This window comes from Myotis yumanensis, unplaced genomic scaffold (genome assembly GCF_028538775.1).
Source record: "Myotis yumanensis isolate MYYU_CA2020_CCGP unplaced genomic scaffold, mMyoYum1.0.hap1 SCAF_16, whole genome shotgun sequence".
Taxonomy (NCBI): domain Eukaryota; kingdom Metazoa; phylum Chordata; class Mammalia; order Chiroptera; family Vespertilionidae; genus Myotis; species Myotis yumanensis.
The window spans coordinates 18249559-18272307 of NW_027223767.1; the positions used below are offsets into that span (position 1 = coordinate 18249559).

The 22749-nt window shown below is 38.7% G+C and overlaps 1 protein-coding gene and 1 non-coding gene across 2 annotated transcripts in view; one reads left to right on the forward strand and one right to left on the reverse strand.

The window, feature by feature from the left end:
- Positions 1-22749, forward strand: part of SMG6 (SMG6 nonsense mediated mRNA decay factor) — a 214971-nt gene that overhangs the window by 151803 nt on the left and 40419 nt on the right. The gene's annotated exons all lie outside the window — the stretch shown is intronic.
- Positions 9137-9239, reverse strand: LOC138995206 (U6 spliceosomal RNA). Its single transcript, XR_011468539.1, has one exon. It is a non-coding gene; the product is annotated as a U6 spliceosomal RNA (small nuclear RNA).

Consider the following 22749-nt stretch of genomic DNA (forward strand, 5'->3'; position numbering starts at 1 on the left):
CCTTCAGCCTTGGACAGCCAGGAGCAGTGGGTTTGTGGCATTTTGTATAAACAATCTATTATGACTCCTCTGCAGAGGGGTATTCCAGTCAACTTCTAGACCAGAAACAGAACTTGTATGTCCCAGCTTGCCATAACCTCTCCACATCAGCCTCTCCTAAAAAGAGACTTGGAACTCCCTTGTATATTCAGAATTGGACTAACTCAGCAGCTACCCAGTTCTCTAAAAATGATTTCTCCACCTTACTACCCTATAACCTATACCCCACCCTCATTCTCACCCCTCTCTTTGTGTAGAGATAACTTCTTAATTATAGCATTTGGGTTTTCCCACACTACAGTTCATCTATCACAACTCTAACCACTTGGGTGTCCTGGTGTCAGAACTTAGAAGTGTCCCAACTGTCCCACCCACCCTCCTCAGTTCTCCGCTTTCTCTTCTGGGTTGTTGTGCTGGAATGATATTCCTCTTGGATTTCAGTGTGTGCAGTCTTACTTGGGTGGAGCCTTGAGCTGTTCACAGGAGTGCTGGTAATGTCTGGCCTTCAGTGCTGCCAAAGGCAAAAAGCTGGCCTCTTCTCAGTTTAAAGCACATAGTTGGATCGCCAGGGCAGTGTTAGATGGAGGGTGGGGTGAGCAAATACCACTCTCTTCCTACTGTGTTTTCAGGAAATGATTATAAAGCAGCTATAAGTGCAAATGAAGTAAAAACAATAGATTGACATTTCCCCCAACTCTTCCCCCCTCTCAAACCCCTCAAAAAAAACAGATGAAAATTCTCACTCTCTGATTCCTGCACTCCTTTAGGTTCTATCCCAGATCCACACCCTATTGTTCTCCTTGGCTTAACTTTGGTACTATTTCAGAGCAAAGAACCCTTGTTAAACTATCTCCATTCTCTTCCCTGGAAGAGAGAGTCATAGTCTGATGAGCGAAGGCTGAACTTTCCCTTTAGGCAAACTGGGGGTTCTACTTCCCTGTCCTCTCCCTTCCCAAGAGGAATGTAGGCAGAGGCATATAAATGAGAGGAATAACCAGTGCCAACATTTAATCCTTCAATTAAGAAGTGGGCTTTTCAGAACTAGTAGTAAAATTGTTTGCAGAGACAGTTGTCATTGAAAGGAGTCTGCCATCAACACACCTCCACTCCTCTCTTCCAGCTGCCTCTTTCCCTTGTACAGCTCTTTCGCCTGGTATCTCCATGGGGTTTAAGCCATATGGCTTTTATGAAGCTTGTCTGGAGTCTCCTAAAGTGGCAGATTTTGCTGTGCAGATCACAGCACCCCTGGGTCTGCCCCTCCCCTCTCAGCAGCTGTTTGCCACTGACCGAGGTGGCGACTGAGCCTGTGTGTGTGGCCGGAGTCAGTGACAAGCCTCCCACCCAGGCCTGGGGAAGCCCTTAGCCAGTGTGGTTCCTGTGGCAGCAGCCCAACATGCCAGAGCCTCTTATACCTTCAGGGCTGTGGTGTAACAGCCAGCTTCATGCGGTGGCATTGTTTAGTATTGGTTGACTTGACTTCCCTGTCCCCACCCTTTGTGTTTAAGGGAATCTGGCCATCGCCCAGTAGAGAATAAGCTGGCATTTGCAGAGTGGCTTCCTGCTGTCTCTCTCGTAGTAGGAGCCAGGACCACCTTCCATTTCTGCCTTCCTATCCATGTGGCAAAGGAAAAGGGCTCCTCTGTGCTCAGCCTCCTGTTGTGGGGTTTCAAGTTGCCTAAGATCAGGACGCAGCTATCTGCCAGGTTATCTGCCCAGATAAACATTTATTGTTTACAGGGACGTGTTTCAGCTGCTCTGGCTGATCCCACTGGTGAGATCTTCTAGTTTCTTGAGGTTTTAAGCCAGTGTGTAGGGCTGACATCCAGACACAGAACTTCTGGAGCTTGAGAGCTCTGAGTGGCCGGCCACTTCTAACTTAGCTTAGTCATTGCCCCTTCCCACCCAGTGCCAGAACCAAATTTTTCTCTCTCAGTTCCCACTCCTGCCTCTAAATTTGCAACATTTCTAGCTTTAGAATTTGGGGATTTATATAAGAGCCAATGTTATGACACAAACAGTTGGCAACTCTTTTAGGTGGCAAACCAACATTCTAGCACTTACTATGTTTTCCTTAATAGTAAAACAGCCATTTAGTGAAGACAACAGAGAAAAAGATAGATTTTCTTTTTTTTAAATTCAAACAACCATGTCCACTGCGTCCAAATGTATCTTGTGTTATTTTTAGTGATATAATTGATTTCCAACATTTTATTATACTGCCAAGTTGAAAGGGTTTTACGATGAGCTCACTTATCCTCAGCATCTTATTCTCTCATTCTCATTTTATTATATATACTTGCTTTATCATGTATCTATCAAACTCTCTCCATCCATCATCAATTTCTTTTTTATCTATGTCATCAATACTATTTCTCTAATGGTACATGTATCATTAACTAAAGTTCAATATTTGCTTATGACTTTTATTTTTGAGATTAAATTTACATACAGTGAAATTAACAAATATTGATTGTACATTTGAGATTCCTCCATGTTGTTAACATTTATCAGTAGTTTATTCTTTTTTATTGATGAGTAATACTCCATTTTATGAATATGTCACAGTTTAACCATTCTCCATTTAATGGATTGATGGACATCTAAAGTATTTCCAGTTTGGAGCTATTATGAATGAAGTTGATACGAATACTTGTACACAGATCTTTTTGTGGACGTGTGTTTTCTCTTGAGTAAATGCCTAGGATTGGAATTGCTGAGTGATAGGGTAGATTAGCAATTTTTAACTGGTGTGTTGTGCACCCTTCACCTTTTAACCCATTCTCCCAATCCCCTTCCATCTGGCAACCATCAAAATATTCTCTGAATCTAAGAGTCTATTTTGTTCAGCTTGTTCATTTATTTTGTGTTTTAGATTCTACATATAAGTGAAGTCATCTAGCATTTATTTGTCTTTCTCTGTCTAACTTATTTCACTCAGCACAATACCCTCTAGGTCCATCCATGTTGTTGCAGATGCAAGATTTCATTTCATTTATGGCTCAATCATATTTCATTGTATATATGTACCACTTTTCTTTACTCATTCATCTTTTTTTTTTTTTAATCCTCACCTGAGGATATTTTTCCATTGATTTTTAGAGTAGAAGAGAGGGAAAGAAAGAGAGAAATATCAGTGTGAGAAAAATACATCAATTGGTTGCCTCCTACACGAGCCCCGACCAGGGCCCAGGCCAGGGAGGAGCCTGCAACTGAGGTACGTGCTCTTGATCGGAATCGAACCTGGGACCCTTCAGTCTACAGGCCAACACTCTATCCACTGAGCCAAATCAGCTAGGGCCACTCATCTATTGATAGACACTTCAGTTGCTTCCATATCTTGGTTATTGTAAATAATTCTATATAATAAAAGCATAATATGCTAATAATATGCTAAGGCCACTCAACCGCTTGTTATGACATGCACTGACCACCAGGGGGCAGACAGTCAACCGGTCGACCAGTCGCTATGATGTGCACTGACCACCAGGGGGCAGATGCTCCTACCAGTAGGTTAGCTTACTGCTGGGGTCCGGCCGATCGGGACTGAGTGAGACAGGCTGGACATGCCCTGGAGCCCTCCTGCGGTCCCTCCCCGGCTGGTGAACCTCCCACATCCCTTCCTGGCCCCGATCGCACTGGTGGGGTGCCTCAGCCTGGCCTGTGGCCTCTTGCAATTCAGGACTCCTTGGGGGATGTCGGAGAGGCGGTTTCAGCCCAACAGCAGAACAACTGGTTCCTATGATGCACACTGACGACCAGGGAGCAGATGCTCAATGCAGAAGCTGCCCCCTGGTGATCAGTGCGCTCCCACAGGGGGAGTGCTGCTCAGCCAGAAGCTGGGGTCACAGCTGGTGAGCACAGTGGCGGTGGCAGGAGCTTCTCCCACCTCCACAGCAGCACTAAGGATGTCCAACTCCTGGGGGGAATGGGCCTAAGCTGTCAGTTGGACATCCCCCGAGGGCTCCTGGACTGCGAGAGGGCAGAGGCCGGGCTGAGGGTACCCCCCCCCCCCCCACCTAGAGTGCACGAATTTCGTGCACCGGGCCTCTAGTGCTTCAATAAACATATGGATATATGTGTCTTTTCAAATTAGTGTTTTGGATTTCTTCAGAGAAATACCCAGAAGTGCAGTTGCTGAGTCCTCCTTTGTCTCTTGTTATAGCTTTTGTTTTAAAGTCTATTTTGTCTAGTATAAGCATTGCTACCCAGCTTTTTTGTTTTTGTTTTGTTTCCAATTTTATGAAATATCTTGTTCCATCTCTTACTTTCAGTTTGTGTCTTTCTATCTGAATGGAGTCTCTTATAGACAGCATATGTAAGGGTCTTGTTTTGTTATCCATTCAGCCACTATATGTCTTTTGATTGGAGCACTTAATCCATTTACATTTAAAGTAATTGTTGATAGATATGTGTTCATTGCCATTTTATTATTCATTTTCTTCTCCTCCTTCTCCTTTCGTCTTTCTTCTTCCTCCCCTTTAACATTTCTTATAATATTGGTTTGATGGTGGTGAACTCCTTTAGCTTTTTCTTATCTGGGAAGCTCTTTATCTGTCTTTGAATTCTAAATGATAGCCTTTTGGGTAGAGTAATCTTGGTTGTAGGTCCTTGCTTTTCATCACTTTGAATATTTTGTGCCAATCCCTTCTGGCCTGCAAAGTTTCTGTTGAGAAATCAGTTGACAGTTATGGGATCTCCATTGTAGGTAACAAACTGCTTTTCTCTTACTGATTTTAAGATTCTTTCTTTGTCTTTAACCTTTTGCATCTTGATTATAATGTGTCTTGACATGGACTGCTTTGGATTAATCTTGCTTGGGACTCTACACTTCCTGGACTTTATGTCTATTTATTTACCAGGTTAAGGTAGTCTTCCTTCATTACTTTTTCAAATAGGTTTTCAATTTCTCTCTCCCTCCCTCCCTCCCTCCTCCCTCCTCCCTCCTCCCTTCCTCCCCTCTCCTTCTGGCACCCCCATGATGCGAATGTTGGTACACTTGAAGTTATTTCAGATGCTCCTTACCACTGTCCTCATTTGGGGGGGGGCGGGGAGACCAGGTGGAGAGGAGCTCTATGGGGAAAAAGAGGGATCTCTGTAATAATCTCAATAATAAAGATTAATTTAAAAATAATAAATAAATAAATAAAATGGGTCTTTGAAATAATGAAAATTACTACCATAACTAATAAATTGATTTTGAAAAAGTTTAAAGAAGAATTTTCAGGCACTTTTAAGTATAGACATTTGAATTACCTTCTCATGTTCTCTGCCCACTTTCTATTGAAATATAATTTACTTATGTTTTATAAAGGCCTTTCTAGTTTTTTTAACTCTGCATCAGGTAGATTGCTTGTCTCCATTTTGGTTAGTTCTTTTTCTGGAGTTTTTTTCTGTTTTCTCATTTGCGACATGTTTGTCTCCTCTATTTTGTCTGTCTCTCTGTGTTTGTTTCTATGTATTAGAGCTGCTACATCTCCTGGTTTGCTAGAGTGGCCTTATGTAGTAGGTATCCTGTAGGACCCAGTGGCATAGCCTCCTGAGTCATCAGAGCTGGGCACTCCAGGTGGGTCCCTTAATTCTATGTGGGCTGTGCTCACTCTCCTGGTGTAGTTGTGCCTTGATTGATGTTGGCACATCAATGATAGGGATTTACCCCCAGGCTGATCGATTACGAGTACTGGCCATGGATGATCTGCTGTGCAGGGGCTGATCCCATGGAGCAGAACTCATTTCAGTGGGACTCAGGTACCCACTGAACGCTGAGATTCTAGAAGCCCTTCATCTCACTCAGCCATAATCTCTGCTAGTTCTTAAAGCCAGGGAAATTCTCTTCCTGGTGCTGGAACCCTGGGCTTGAGGCCTGGTGTGGGGCCAGGACCCCTTGCTCCTCAATACCTCTACATCCAAGCTATCCCTCACAGTTTTTAACTGCCACGCGTGGGTGTGGCACCAGCTCATTCCATGTCTCCACCTCTCCTACCAGACTTGACGAGGCTTCTTGTTTATATCCTTAGTTATGAGACTTCTGTTCAGCTAGATTTCAGGCAATTCTGAATGATGGTTCTGTAGTTGTAATTTTGATGTGGTTTTGGGAGATTCTGAGTACCGTGTTTACTTAGGCTGCCATCTTGACTAGAAGCCCCTTGTGACTCTGATGTTGAGCATTTTTTCATATGCTTAATTTTCCCTCTGTATGTCTAGATCAGTAAGATTTCTATTCATGTCTTTTTGCCCATTTTTTAATTGGGTTATTTGTTTTCTTGGTAAGTTTTGAGTCACTGATTGATTTTTAAGTATTAAAATAGCAATTGCATTACTTGAATAAACCCTATTTGCTGTATGGAATTTGTTAATATTTTGGTAAGGACCTTTGTATCTGTATTCACGAGGGATATAATTTTGTTGTTGTTATAACTTGTCAGGTTTTGGCATTAGAGTTATGCTGACCTCATTAAATGACTTGCCTCCTTCTCTATTTTCTGAAAGAGTTTGTGGAGCCCTAACTGGTTTGGCTCAGTGGATAGAGCATCGGCCTGCAGACTGAAAGGTCCCAGGTTTGATTCGAGTCAAGGGCATGTACCTTTGCGGGCACATTCCCAGTAGGGCGTGTGCAGGAGGCAGCTGATCGATGTTTCTCTCTCATCGATGTTTCTAACTCTATCCGTCTCCCTTCCTCTCTATAAAAAATCAATAAAATATATTTGGGGGGGAAGTTTGTGGAATATTGGTGTTAATTTTTACTTAAATGTTTAATAGAATTTACTGGTAAGACTATCTTAGCCTAGAGGGGTTTTTTTTGAAATTTTATTTAATATACTATGTAGTTATTCATATTTTCTCTTTTATCTCATCAATTTGGGTAAATTGTAGTTTTCAAGGAATTTGTTTCATGTAAGCTGTCAAACTTATTGGCATAAAGTGGTTCATAATTTCTTACTATTTTGATATTTGTAGGATTTGTAGTGACGTATTATTTAGAAGTGTGTTTAATTTCTAAATATCTGAGGTTTTCCTGGATATCATATTATTATCGATTCTTGATTTAATTCCATTGTGATCAAAGAACATAATCTACATTTTTTCAGCCCTTTTAAAAGTATTGAGACTTGTTTTATGGCTTAGCACATGTCTCTCTTGAAGAACGTAACTGTATGTTCTTGAAAAGAATGTAATTCTGTGGTTGTTGGTGTTGCATTTTATAAATATCAAACTGGTTAATGGTATTGTTCAGATTCTCCATGTCTTTACTAATATGTTGCCTAGGAGCTTATTTTGTCATATTGGAAGCAGAACTCCTGCACTAGCTACCTTAGGAATTTGTACGCATGTATATTAGTGCTATTTCTATCACTTAGAGTTTAGGGACCTCTGTTTTCTGTACTCATAACACATTCTTTAGATATCCTTAAGGATGTCAAATCTTTAGACTTTAAATCTAGCTTTTTTTTTTTTTTGTATAGACAGAAAAACATTTGGAGTCAAGAATAGTAAATATATTTTCCAGTGAACAATAAATATAGTTAGTGCCCTAGCCAGTTTGGCTCAGTGGATAGAGCCATCAGCCTGTGGACTGAAAGATCCCGGGTTCAATTCCAGTCAAGGGCACATGTCCGGGTTTCGGGCCGATCCCCAGTAGGTGTGCAGGAGGCAGCTGATCAATGATTCTCTCTCATCATTGATGTTTCTATCTCTCTCTCCCTTCCTCTCTGAAATCAATAAAAATACATATTTTTAAAAATAATAAAATAAGCCCTAACCGGTTTGGCTCAATGGATAGAGCATTGGCCTGCGGGCTCAAGGGTCCCAGGTTCGACTCCGGTCAAGGGCATGTATCTGGTTGTGGGCACATCCTCAGTAGGGAGTGTGCAGGAGGCAGCTGATCGATGTTTCTCTCTCATCGATGTTTCTAACTCTCTATCCCTCTCCCTTCCTCTCAGTAAAAAATCAATAAAATATATATTTTAAAAAATAATAATAATAAAATAAGAAATTAAATATGGTGAGCAAGTTCAGTTATTCCTGTTTAAAATATGTTTTTATTGAATTTTAGAGAGAGAGGAAGGAGAGGGATTAGAGAGTTAGAAACATCGATGAGAGAGAAACATCATCTATCACTGCCTCTTGCACGCCCCCTACTAGGGATCAGGCCCGCAACCTGGGCACGTGCCTTGACCGGGAATTGAACCGGTGACTTCTTGGTTCCTGGGTTAACACTCAACCGCTGAGCCATACCAGCCAGGTGAGTTATTCCTTTTTAAGGTAAAAAATAAAATGGGTCTTTGAAATAATGAAAATTACTACCGTAACTAATAAACTGATTTTGAAAATGTTTAAAGAGGAATTTTCAGGCAGTTTTACGCATAGACATTTGAATTATCTTCTCAGGTTCTCTGCCCACTTTCTATTGAAATATAATTTACTTATTTTTTTAAAGGCCTTTCTAGCAAAGATTGTAACCCTTTTCCAATCATTTATATTGAAAATATTTTGTACAGTTTGTCACTTACCTTCATTGTCTATGGAATTTTCTCAAATGCAAATTATTTTAAATTTTATATAGTCTTTCCATTTTCCCTTTATGCGATTTGTTTTTATACTTAGAAAAGTGTTCCTAACATAAAATCAGTTGAATAATCCTAGTTTCTCAATATTTTACTTTTTGAAAATTTATATTAAAACTTGCCTCTGGAATTTATTTTGCTGAATAATATGAGGTAGAGATCTAAACTTAATTTTTTAAATATTTGTGTATTCTTGAAGCATAACTATTGATTTAGTTACTATAGCTTTGTAATATGTTTTGATACTTTTCTCACCTATTTATGCTTTATGCAAACTTCAGAGTAATTTTAAGTCCCTTTACCCTCCCCCCCCCAATTAAAAAGAAATTCTAATTGTCTTTTTTGAGATATAATTGACCTACAACTTTATATTTAAGCTTCAGATATACAACATGATTTGATGTATGTATATATTGCAAAATGATCACCACAATAAGTCTAGTAAACGGCTATCACCACACAATTACAATTTGTTGTTGTTGTTGTGATGGGAACTTTTAAGATCTACTCTCTTAGCAGTTCTCAAATATTCATTAAAAAATGTGGGACACTTCACAAATTTATGTGTCAATTTTGTGCAATACCATGCTGATCTCAGTATCATTCCAATTTGAGTATATGTGCTGCAGAAGTTACCACTCCTCATGATATTTTGATTGGAACTGCATTCACAATTTTTTTAAAAAAATTTGACATTGTTAAAGATTTTCTTATTAAAACAAAGTGTTCGCTGCATATCAGTTCTTTTATGTGTCTCATATTTTTTCATTAATTTTCTTGCTATAATTAATGGAACTTTTTTTCCATTACACCTTCTGAATAGTACTTGGAAAAAGCTAACTTACGTACATATTTATATCCAGCCATCATATCAAACTCTCTTATTATCATTTTGAATTTTTTGAGTATATTAACTTCAAATAAAGCTAATGTAATTTCTCTGATTTCTGCTTCATTGCTTTGAAACTTTTCGAAGCATTAAATAATAATGCTGAGAGTAGGAATTCTTTTCTAGTTTATTTTAATAGGAATATTTAGTATTTTAAACATTTCTATGTTGTTCTGTTCTAAATGGCATAGATAGTAAGGGTCTTTCTATTTTAATTTACTGAGTCTTTGCTTAGAATAAAAAGTATTCTGAAGTTTTAACAAACGCCTTTCAGTAACTGTTAAAATAATTTATTCTTTAATTTATGTGATATAATAAGTTAATATATTTTCTAATATATTTGGACTCAGAATACTTGTATTTTAATGGTGTGCTAAATTTGATTTGCTGTTATTTTACTTAAGATGTTTACATCTATTTCCATATTGGGCGTATCCTGTGTTTTCTGCCTTTGCTGGTTTTTTCCCCCTTTGGGTATTTGAGTATGTGCTGACTTTATTTTTTTAAATGGGAAGCGACTTTTCTTTTTGTGATCTGGAAAGTGTTTATTACTTTAAAAAATTATTCTTTTTTTTATATTTATTTTAGAGAGAAAGGAAGGTAGAGGGACAGAGAGTGGGGAGAGAGAGAGAAACATTGATGAAGAGAGGAACATTGATGTGAGAGAGAAGCATCGATCTGTTGCCTCCTGTATGCACCCTGACCGGGGATCGAACCTGCAACCTGGGTATGTGCCCAATAACCTTTACAAAGCTCCAGCCAACGGATCCACACCAGCCAGGGCTTAAAAATCATTCTTGACTCTGTTCATACTCTACCTTCAGTGTCTCAACAATCATAACTCTCTACCTTTGAAATATATAATCCAGCCATTTCATCATTTCCACGAGCACCACCATAGTCCAGTGTTACTTTCTCTTGCTTACAGTATTATTTACTGTATGTAGGCTTGTTCTTACTATTTGCCCCGCCTTCAATCTAGTTTCAACACAGCAGCTAGCTAGAGTGATCTTTTAAGATGTAAATGGGGTTATTTGACACAACTGCTCTAGTAAGTCCCTTTAAAGCAGCGGTTCTCAACCTGTGGGTCGCAATCCCTTTGGGGGTCGAATGACCCTTTCACAGGGGTCGCCTAAGACCATTGGAAAACACATATATAATTACATATTGTTTTCGTGATTAATCACTATGCTTTAATTATGTTCAATTTGTAACAATGAAAATACATCCTGCATATCAGATATTTACATTACGATTCATAACAGTAGCAAAATTACAGTTATGAAGTAGCAACGAAAATAATTTTATGGTTGGGGGTCACCACAACATGAGGAACTGTATTAAAGGGTCGCGGCATTAGGAAGGTTGAGAACCACTGCTTTAAAGGATTCCTATCTCTTTCAGAAAAAAAAAACATCAAGACCTGACCTAGGTTTACTTCCTTTCTGACTTCATCTCTTGTCACTCTCTTGTTCACTTATTCTTCACTGGCCAAACAAGCCTACTCATTCTTTAGTCCTGCCAGATACTTTATGCCTCTGGACCTTTGCACTTCTGTTCTGCTGCATTCACTGTTATCCCTCTGCATCGCTTACTTTCTAATGTCCTTCAGATCAGGAGTCAGCCTTACCAGAAATTTCTTTACCAGAGAGTTATTGAAATGAGCACTCTACCCAGGCACTCTCTGCCCCTTACTGTACTTTATTTTTCTTTTTAGTACTTACCATCACCTGACAATTGGTTTTTGTTTTGTTTTGTTATGCTTATTTTCCCTCACTAAAATGTAAAAACCTTGTTTTTATTTACTGTATTAATCCCCAGTGCTCAATAACAGTTCCTGGAGAATAAATCCCTCCTCCATACCACTAATAAATATTTATTAACTGAATATGTGAATGAACTGAAGGAACTCACCTATAAAGGCATCTTTAGGAAGAAAAATGTTGGCGCCTCCTTTTTCTGTTTCTTCCCTTATTAGTCTTTTCAAATATTTTAGCTCTTATGTCAAATTTTGTGGCAGAATTGTTGGGACATAACAGATATATATAAATAATTTTCCAATTTTAAGTGTTCAATTGGATAAGTTTTGAAAAAAATATACAGTAGTATAAACACCACCACAATCATGATATGGAACATTCCCATCATTTCATGTGTCAATTTTGTTAATGACTCATTTCTCTAAAATCTTTATTTCTTTGTTTTCCAATATTTTTCTTAAATTTGTTAGCAACTTACATTTTTTAGTTATAAAAAACTAGTCATTATATTTATTGTTTAATAAATTAATTTTTATCTTATTTTCTTCCTTTTATTTTTCTTAAGCTTGTTTTGTTCTGCTTCTGTTGGATCTTCTGTTTATTCATTTTTACTAGTGTACTTAAAAGTTTTATGGCTTTAAATATGCCATTATTAATACTTTGGCTACATTCTAATCCATTTACATGTGTACTATTCTAATGATGGTTTTCTCAATGGTCTTTATTATTTTGATTTTTCTCTTTGATTCTAAACTTATTTGAAAGAGTTTTATTTTTTGAAGTTGAATTTCTTAAAACTTTTATTATTAATTTCTACTTTTGGATATTTTTTAAAATTCTATAACCTAATACTTAATTTTAAAAGATGTATAATGAATTTTGAGAATGTATTTTTATAATATACAAAATTCAACATATAGCTCTTGAATAACAACACTATTCTAATAGTCTGTATTATTTTTACCTGCTTGATATGTTAAAGACTGAAAGTGTTATTAGTCTGCCACTACAGTTGTGTTCTTGTCAGTTTCTTCTTGTATTCCACAGGGTGTTTTGTGGTTGTTGTTTTTTCTCTATTTTCATTTCAGTTCACTCTTGCCTTAAATCCTACTTTGGTTTTTTATTTTGTTTTGGTATTTGTCTTTGCCTAATAAATTTCAGCCTATCCACCCCACCCCCTTTTTAAAAAAAATTCGTTGTTTTAGGTATATCTCTTCTAAACTCTATGTACACATTGCATTTTTAAAAATTTTTTATTGAGCTCTGGCTGAGTAGCTCATTTGGTTAGAGCATTGTACCCACACACCAATGTTGTGGGTTTGATCCCCGGTCAGGGCACATATAAGAATCAATGAGTGCATGAATAAGTGGGACAACAAACTGATGTTTCTCTTCTCTCTCCCCTCTCTCCCTAAAAATCTGTAAACAAATTTTTAAAAAATTTGTTTTTTATTGAGATGAACTTTGTATGACATAAATTTAATCATTTAAAGTGCAAAATTCAGGTCGGCGGTGTGGATCAGTGGGTTGATCGTCATCCTATGAACTAGGAGGTCACAGTTCAATTCCCAGTCAAGGCACATGCCCGGGTTACAGGCTCGATCCCCAGAGGGCGGGGGGTGGTGTGCAGGAGGCAGCCAAAGCCAATCAATGATTCTTTAATTTCACTTGCTTATCTTTAAAATGAAATATTTTTAATTATTTGTCTTTGCTTTTCCAATAGAATTAAACAATATAATATTTTTTCATTTTGGTTAAGTTTATGTTCAGCTGCAAGAAACAAAAAATCCTAAAATAACAGTAAGTTAAATAAGATAGAAATAGCTTTCCCTCAAGTAAAACAAGTTGAGAGATTTTCTAATTTGGCACTCAGTAGTGTCACAGACTGAGGTTCTTTCTGTTCCGTTGCTCTGTTGTACATGGCTTTTATTTCCAAGGACTCCTCATAGTCTAAGATAGCGGTTGGAATGTCAGCCATTTAATCTGCATACAAGCCTGTGGGGAGTAGAAACAGTTAAAGAAGGAATGCAATTAAAAAAAATTTTTTTTAAAGACACCTCTCTCTTTAAGGACCTATCCTGGTAGTTTGTACATACTTCTGCCTACATTCTCTTGGCCAGAACTGAGTCACATGGCCAAACCTAGTTGCAATGTAGACTAGGATATATTTTTATTCTAGGTAGCAATAACAAGTTTTCCATTACAGAGGAAGAAAAGGAGAACAAATAATGGAAAACAACTAGTAGTTTCTGCCATACCTCCCCATGCATAAATTTAGGATACTGTCTTCTCTCACCACTCTTCTAATTTTTTAGGGTTGTTTTTTTCTTAATTGATTTGAGAAAGGGAGAGAGAAAGGGAGAGAGAGAGATCAATTTGTTATTCCACTTATTTATGCACTTATTGGTTGATTCTTGTATGTGCCCTGACCAGGGATGGAACCTGCAACCTTGGCATATTGAGACAATGCTTTAACAAACTGAGCTATCTGGCCGGGCCTAATTTCTTAGTTTTTATAGATATTAGTGAGATATTAGGCAGTAGTCCTTATTTATTAAAGGCTTACAATGTATCAGTTTTAATCTTCACAACAATTCTACCTGGGATAAGTACTGTTATTATCCCCATTTTACAGATAAAGAAACTGAGACCCTAAAAAGATTAAGAAGCACTTTACCTAAAGTCACACATCCAATAATTCAAACCCATGCTGTAGTTTCTAGATTAATCACTGTACACTCTCAACCCTATTGTCATTAAATATTTTTATACTGTGGTATGTACATTGTTTACCTTTTCTTTGAAGAATAACGTTTGACATTTTCACTGTTTCAGAATACTGTTAACATCACTTATATAGAATTAAATATCTTTTACTCTCTGCTTTTTTGCCATTTGTTTAATACAGTGTATCTGTTTTGTTGTTGTTTTTTAATATATTTTATTGATTTTTTTACAGAGAGGAAGGGAGAGAGATACAGAGTTAGAAACATCGATGAGAGAGAAACATCGATCAGCTGCCTCCTGCGCATCTCCTACTGGGGATGTGCCCGCAACCCAGGTACATGCCCTTGACCGGAATCGAACCTGGGACCCTTCAGTCCGCAGGCCAACGCTCTATCCACTGTGCCAAACCGGTCTCTGCATGTGTATCTGTTTTTACTCTTGGGTTTTGTGGGGTTTTCTGATGTTTTTTGCTGTTACTTTGGTTTTGTTATTTTTTACTATTGGAATTTTCAAATATACAAGAAAAGTAAATAGAATAGTATAATGAATCACTATGTAGCTTGAACAGTGATCAACATTTTGCCAATATTTTTAAAAATCGTTCTCCTTGTCCCCCAGCCAGATTTTTGTACGTGGAGGTTTTAAATCAAATTCCATTCATCATATTGAAAACATTTCAGTAGGTATCGCTAACTTGTAAGGCTTCTTCCCTTAGCATGACCTCCATAACCTAATTATACATGTCAAAATTAATAATTTTTCTTTTTAATACTCACCCGAGAATATTTTTTTCATTGATTTTCATGGAGTGGAAGGGAGGGAGAGAAGAGGTAGCGAAGGAGAGGAAGGTAGCGAAGGAGAGAGGGAGGGAAGGAAACATCAAAGTGAGAGAGACACAATGATTGGTTGCCCCTGACCAGCGCCACGGATCGAACCTGCATCCCAGGTATCTGTCCTTGACCAGGAATCAAACCCATGACCCTTTGGTGCTTGGGCCAAAGCTCTAACCACAAAGCAACACCAGCCAGGGCTTAATAACTTATCAATATCATATAGTCCATTTTAAAATTGTCCAGCTTACCCCAAAATGCCATTTCTCAATGAACCCATCAGTATTAAGATTTAAGCAAGCTCTACATACCTTGTATTTGGCTGATATGTCTCTTAAAACTCTTTCAGTGTATAACAGTTTCCCCACCTCCCTAGTTGTTATACCATTTATTTGTTGAAGATGTTCTTGCTTTTTTAAACAATATTCTTGCTTTTTAAAATACATATATATACATACATATATATGTGTGTGTGTATATATATATATGTATATATATATACATATATATATATATATATACTTTGCTCTACTGTGTTAAATGTTGAATACATATTTAAGTGATTTTTTTTTTTAAATATATTTTATTGGTTTTTTACAGAGAGGAAGGGAGAGAGATAGAGAGTTAGAAACATCGATGAGAGAGAAACATCGATCAGCTGCCTCCTGCACATCCCCCACTGGGGATGTGCCCGCAACCCAGGTACATGCCCTTGACCGGAATCGAACCCGGGACCCTTCAGTCCACAGGCCGACGCTCTATCCACTGAGCCAAACCAGTTTCGGCCATATTTAAGTGATTTTTTTCCCCTGAAAGAAAAATTTTTATCTTTCTAAGTTTATCTGAGAATGTCTTTTGCCCTTCTACATTAATAGCTAATTGGGGACAGAAAAGTCTGAGACCCATCAGGGTGTGTGTGTGTGTGTGTGTGTGTGTGTGTGTGTGTGAATGTTCACAGCATTATTTTTTCTCATTATGCTTAGAAATTAAAGACTGAACCTGTGGGTCAAGGGTGGCAATTGTCTGACAGGTGTGCATTCATTCTGTGCAAAAGACAAGCATTACTCATTGATCATCGCACTCTTTCCCATTGAACACAGATGAAGCCTCACATTTCTTAAAAGAAAATACCCCTTCCCCCGAAAGAAAAAACACACCTTTTTGCCATCCCTAATGAAGATGTTAGTCTCTTGTTACTAAGTTTCTTAACATGCACTTTAAAAGTTCAGGATTTAAATCTCTTTCACTCAGGGAAGTTTCCTTTTCATTTTTTTTCTTTCTCATTTTTTAAAAGTATTGCTCTTTTCTCAGTCTTAATCTTTCTGGAATAGCTTTTAAAGATTAGGGTTCTGTTTTTACATTTCTTAACTTTTAAAAAATTTTCTTATTTTTATCTCCGTTTTTTCTTCTGTGTTATAGATGAGGCTGAAGCAAGTTATCCACTTGACTAATTCAGTTTTCTTTTGTATTTAACTGCTGCTTACTAGTACTGCCTTACCTATAGTTTTTCTTGACTATTTTTTCATCTGACTGCCTAATCTAGGTTGAAATGCAGTTTGCTATGTTTTTTAAAAATTTTTTAACCTTTTAAAGTAATGTGTACTAGTCTTTTAAGTTTAAGCTCAGTACATTTTAATATGTGGTTATATTTAATGCCAACTGTCACCCAGATCAAGATACAGAATACTATGACATCCCGGCAGGCTTCTTTACACTGTCCTTAAAACTGTCCTTCACACATGTAACTGGTATTCTAAACCTCAGTCATGATCAGTTTTGCCTGTTTTTTAATTGTATACAGGGGCAAAAGTAGGTTTACAGTTGTTTGTATAGAAAGAGAGATACGGGTTATGATCATTACAATATTAACTCTGTGTTTTGCGTACTCACAACTGTAAATCTACTTTTTCCAACCCCTGTATAAATGGAATCATAGTACATATCCTTTGTATCTGGCTTCTTTTGTTCAATACCATCTGTGAGAGATCGTCCATGTTGTTGCATGTGAGAGTAGTTTTATTGTTCATTACTTCTGTGTATTGTTTTGTTGTATGAATATACCACAATTTATTCTACTATTAATGAAAGTTCATTTCTTTTACCAGTCTTGGCTATTATGAATAACGCTGCCATGAACATTTTTTATATGTCTTTTGGTGGACATATGCTCTTATTTCTCTTTGATATATACCTAGGAATGGGATTGTTAGATCATAAGGAGGTATATGTTTGACTTCAGTAGACACTGCCAAATGGATTTCCAAGGTGATTGTACCAATATACATGAGCATCTGCAGTATATGAGAGTTTCACTTGCTCCACATCTTTACCAACCTTGGTTTTAATTTTCATTTTAGCCTATCTGCTAGGTGTGTATCTCATTGTGATTTTAATCTCCATTTCCCAGGTGAATAATGATGTTATACCTTTACTTCTGCTATTGGCCCTTGAGAGATCCTCATTAGTCGTGTGCTCTTTCCTGACTTTTGTTTATTTCCCTTGAGTGATTGGTCTTCCTTGATTTATAGAATTTTTTAAATATTCTGAATATAAGTTCTGTGTTGGATATATACTAGTAGATTGAAGAGATCTTCTTCAGTCTGTGCTCATGTTTTCACTCCTAATGGTGTCTTAGATGAACACAAGTTCTTAATTTTAATGAAGTCAAATTTATCATTATTCTTCTATTATGGTTAGTGTTTTGTGTCCTATTTAAGAAATATTTGCCTACTCCAAGATCATAAAGATACTCTATTTTTTTCTTCTAGAAGTTATTTTTCCTTTCACATTTAGGTCTGTAATCCATCTCAAATTAATTTTTGTTTATGGCATGATGTAGAGGCAAGGTTAATCTTTTCCCATACAGATAGCCAGTTGATGAAGCATGATTTATTACAAGATTAGTTTTACCCACTGAACTACAATGGTGCCTTGTCGTAGTCAGGTGATTATATATGTTTGGGTTTATTTCTAGACTTTCTGTTCTGCTCCGGTGGTCTGTTTATCTGTCCTTGTGCCATTATTGTTGAGTATTAAAAGTTTCCAAACTTGTCCTGGCCAGGTGGCTCAGTTGCTTGGAGTATTATTGTCCCATACACCAGAAGGTTGCAGGTTTGATCCTTGATCAGGGCACATACCTAGGTTGCAGGTTTGATCTCTCGTCGGGGCATGTATGGGAGGCAACCAATCAATGTTTCTTTCTCACATTACTGGTTTCTCTCTCTCTCTCTCTCTCTTTCTCTCTCTCTCTCTCTCTCTCTCCTCTTCTCCCCCCCCCCCCCCTTTCTCTCTCTCTCAAAATCAATTAAAACACAACGTAGCCTCAGATGAGGATTTTTTTAAAAATTCCAAACTTTTCACAGTGACTCTTCTAGGTAAATATTTACCTATTCTTTGGTAAGTATCCTTCTATTCCCTTGTAATACCTTTTCATGTTAGGTGATTTTTTTTTCATCCTTATTGGAGCAGTCTAAACTATTCCTATTGAGAGCTTAGATATGTCTCTGTTAAGATTTTCAGGTGCAGCCGTAACCGGTTTGGCTCAGTGGATAGAGCGTCGGCCTGCGGACTGAAAGGTCCCAAGTTCGATTCCGGTCAGGGGCATGTGCCTTGGTTGCGGGCACATCTCCGGTGGGGAGTGTGCAGGAGGCAGCTGATCGATGTTTCTCGCTCTCTGTCTCTCTCCCTTCCTCTCTGTAAAAAATCAATAAAATATATTTTAAAAAGAAAAAATAAAAAGATTTTCAGGTGCAGATAAAGGGAAAAGAGGAACCTTTGATTTACACTGCTGGTATTAAACTCTCCTAGAGGAGGGTGGAAAGGAAACTAGAGCTAGAGATAGTCATGGCAAGGAGCTAAACACTCTGTTTCCTAGAGTAGACCAGGTTTACTGTTCTTATTTTGGGGGGGTTTCCCCCTATTTTAGAAGCCAGCCTCAACTTTGTCTTTCTTCTGCCTCATGTGGGCACCCGACACCAATTGTAAGTCAGCAACTGCTAAGTTTCTTCGGATACCCTGGTGGGATCCTGTTGTGCCTTTCTACGTGTGCCACACCCACTTTGGTTCTTGTCCTAGTTGCTCCCGGATAAGAGCATTAGTGGGGTACTGCTGCTACGGTATCATCTACGTACTCATCAGGCAGGCAAAGGGTTGAACATCAGTTGTCATTTTCCTCATTCCAGTCCCATCTGCAGTTTGTCTTGCAGAAAATTCCTCATAGTTTCTGGTATGTGGTTGCCTGGTACCAATATATGCTTTCTTCATTCTCCCCCCACCCCCACCCCTGTAATTTCAATGGAAAACTAGAAGGGTGGACAAAATAGCTAGAAGCATGTACTTAAAGCCATTTAAACTACAAGTCAGTGCTAGTTTTTTTAAAAATTGAGTGTCTAGCCCTAACCGGTTTGGCTCAGTGAATAGAGCGTCAGCCTGCCGACTAAAGGGTCCCAGGTTCGATTCCGGTCAAGGGCATGTACCTTGGTTGCGGGCACATCCCCAGTGGGAGGTGTGCAGGAGGCAGCTGATCGATGTTTCTCTCTCATCGATGTTTCTAGCTCTCTGTCCCTCTCCCTTCCTCTCTGTAAAAAATCAATAAAATATATTTTTTTAAAAAAATAAAAAATAAAAATAAATAAAAATTGAGTGTCTAGCTTTCCAAGTTGAATACTTTGAAAGTCATTGTTCATTTTATTAAGGTGAGCATTGTTCTTAAAATGTGCTTGCATGGATTTAAATCTGTGTGACTTGTTACTTCATAATGAGTAGCTCTGCTACTCTCCTGTAGATTCAGGAAATTCAGTATTCATGAAGATACCCCTCAAGTCTTCCTGTATTGAGTCAACTCTTCAGCTTCGTATCTCCTCTACCCTCACCCCTGCAGCCTGAATATGAGTAGAACCATAGCCCAAAGGTGCCGTAAGCTGCACTGAGAAAGATAGGACAGTGATAGATACCCAGAATGGGGTAGGAGTGATTATTTTGAATGCCTTTATTTGATAATAAATGCCACATGGCTCTCTTGCCACTGGGAAGAGAAACTGACTCTGGGATTAGGGATGACCCAGTTTGTGCTCTTCAGCTAGAGCCCTTTCCCAATTTAGCTTGTCAGAGACCCAGCTGAGAAGCAGGGACTATTTCCTATATTCTTTGTAACTCCAGTGCTGGTTAAAAGTCTCAGGAATTAGTAAGCAGTAAATAAGAGTACACATTTACAAGTTTTTGTTTATTTGTTTTGTTTATTTGTAGCTAAAGTATAAAGATGTTCTATTTCATTTTTTATTCAGAAGAAAATATTTTTAATATATTTTTTATTGATTTCAGAGAGGAAGGGAGAGGGAGAGAGATATAGAAACATCAATGTTGAGAGAGAATCATTGATCAGCTGCCTCCTGCACACCCCCTACTGGGGATTGAGCCTGCAAGCCAGGCATGTGCCCTTGACCAGAATCGAACCTGGGACCTTTCACTCCACAGGCTGACACTCTATCCACTGAGCCAAACAAGTTAGGGCTCAGAAAAATGTTAAAGTTTTTATATTCTAATTTAAGTACAAGATCTTGGGACAGACCCTCAAGTGATTTTTTTTCCTAATTTATATTTTTTAAATAGGAAATCAGTAATAGGAAATTTAACTAAGAAGACCCTAAGCTCCAAATGTAAAGATACCTCCTTTCTCCAAGAATTAGGCCTGATCAGGTTCTGACCCAATATGGAGTGGGAGGGGATAAATCACAACTAAAGACTTTGGCACTTCTGTAAGAAATTTAAATAACAGGCAGACATATAGAGATTCGTAAATATGTACTTGGTGCCAGCTAAGCCACAGAGAAGATACTGCATTTGTGGTCCAGAGAAGTTAAATATTTGTGGTCAATTTAAAATTCAACATAAAACTCTCATCTGTGATGGAAAATATCCAGAAACTGCATGGAGGCCATGCAAGCTACATAAACTCTCCAAGGCCTCTTCTTTCCCCTGGCTGGGCTAGAAGAGCCTGTTTGCCTTTCCTCATACTGCACATAGCTGGCAAGCCCTCCTAGGAGAGAAAGGGCTCCCTGGCACTCCGGCTACCTACTTTAGAAGGCCCTCTCTGCTTTGTGGTTCACTCCTTCACATCTGATCAAGCAGCATATTATCCAAGAACCTTTCCCTGTCCATCTTATATAAACTAGAGGCCTGGTGCACGAAATTCATGCACTCAGAGGGGGTCCCTCAGTCCGGGAGCCTTCGGAAGATGTCCGACTGCCGGCTTAGGCCTGCTCCCTGTGGTGAGTGGGCCTAAGCTGGCAGTCGGACAGCCTTAGCGCTGCCTCGGAGGTGGGAGAGGCTCCTGCCACCGCCGCTGTGCTCACCAGCCGTGAGCCCAGCTCAGGGCTTCTGGCTGAGTGGTGGTCCCCCTGTGGGAGCGCACTGACCACCAGGGGGCAGCTCCTGTGTTGAGCATCTGCCCCCCTGGTGGTCAGTGCGCATCATAGCAATCGGTCGTTCCGCCGTTCGATCAATTTGCATATTAGCTTTTTATTATATAGGATAGCAATACTCTCCCCAACCTTGTTACTCTCTGTCCCTCTTACCCTACTTTTTTATAGTACTTCCCATTACTTGTCCTGTATTTATTTGCTTATTTGTTTCTCAGTTTCACAAGAATGTTAAGTGCCATAACATCAGGAGCATTGTTTTATTGAGTGCTGTATTCCTAGTTCCTTGAATACGGCCTACCACATAGCAGTTACTTAATAAATATTTCTTGAATGAATTCAGTGGAATACCTTAAAACGTTTCAGGAAGTACAGTCTAGGAAGCAAAGAGTTATACCCTGCTTGGAATAGGGTACTGTTACACGGTAGATCCTCAGACTGTGAGATCAGCCTAAAACACCATAAATGCTTTTCTTTATGTATATAATTATTGATTTCAGAGAGGAAGGAAGAGGAAGATGAGAGAGAGAGAGAATAATCCATTGGCTGCCTTCTGCACGCCCCCTACTGGGGACCGAGCCCACAACCCAGGCATGTGCCCTTGACCAGAATTGAACCTTGAACCCTTCAGTCCAAGGCCGAGGCTCTATCCACTGAGCCAAACCAGCTAGGGCAATGCTTTACTTTCTATTCCGTGGTAGCTGCATATGGTTCCCAAGAGGGAGACTGGCACTTGCAGATGGTGCCTGAGCCTTCAGATGTACAAGGCACCTGGCTTACACATAGTGATAGAATTAACAGTTTAATATTCATGTTGCAGTGTTTGTTTCTAGCCTTCAAATTTGTTGAAGACTCTTTGATGTGGGAGTTCTTTCTGGGCAGCATGCAGACTGGAGCACATACTTACACTTTTCATATTCTTTTTTGACATGTAAATGCAGCCCCTCTTGCCCAGCTTTTTGTCATTTGAAACCCTGCCTGGTTGAGGGGACTGTTGTTGCTGATCAGGCCTGTTGGACCTGATGATGAGTGATGGACTTGACTGATTTGCTCCTGTCTGCTTTTCTTTGCTAGGTTTTCCAGTCCCCCCAGTACAGAGAAACTGTTGCAGTAAACACATTAGGATTTCTGGATCTGTTCCAGAACCTTATTGTTGATGACCTTTAGCATTTGGTATGAAGTGTGCTTCACAGTGGTGTTGATAATCTCTAAGATAACGCCGTCAAGTTTTAAAAATGGCAATGTGTATCACCATTTGTATTTATAAGGTATAGGAAGAGCCCATACTTAATTGTATATGACAGTGTATGATACATATCTCTGAAGGACATACCAGAAACTGGCATGGGGCTGGGGAACAGAGGTTCTAGAAACCAGAAGTGAGATTTTGTTTCTAAAATTCAGCCACTTGTACTGTTGGTTTGTTTTTAACATGTGCCATGTGTGTAAACACATGTATAAGCAGCTTCGTTTTGGCTGGTACTGGAAGCCAAGGTGACTCCATATCTTCATTACCCCCTAGAAGAG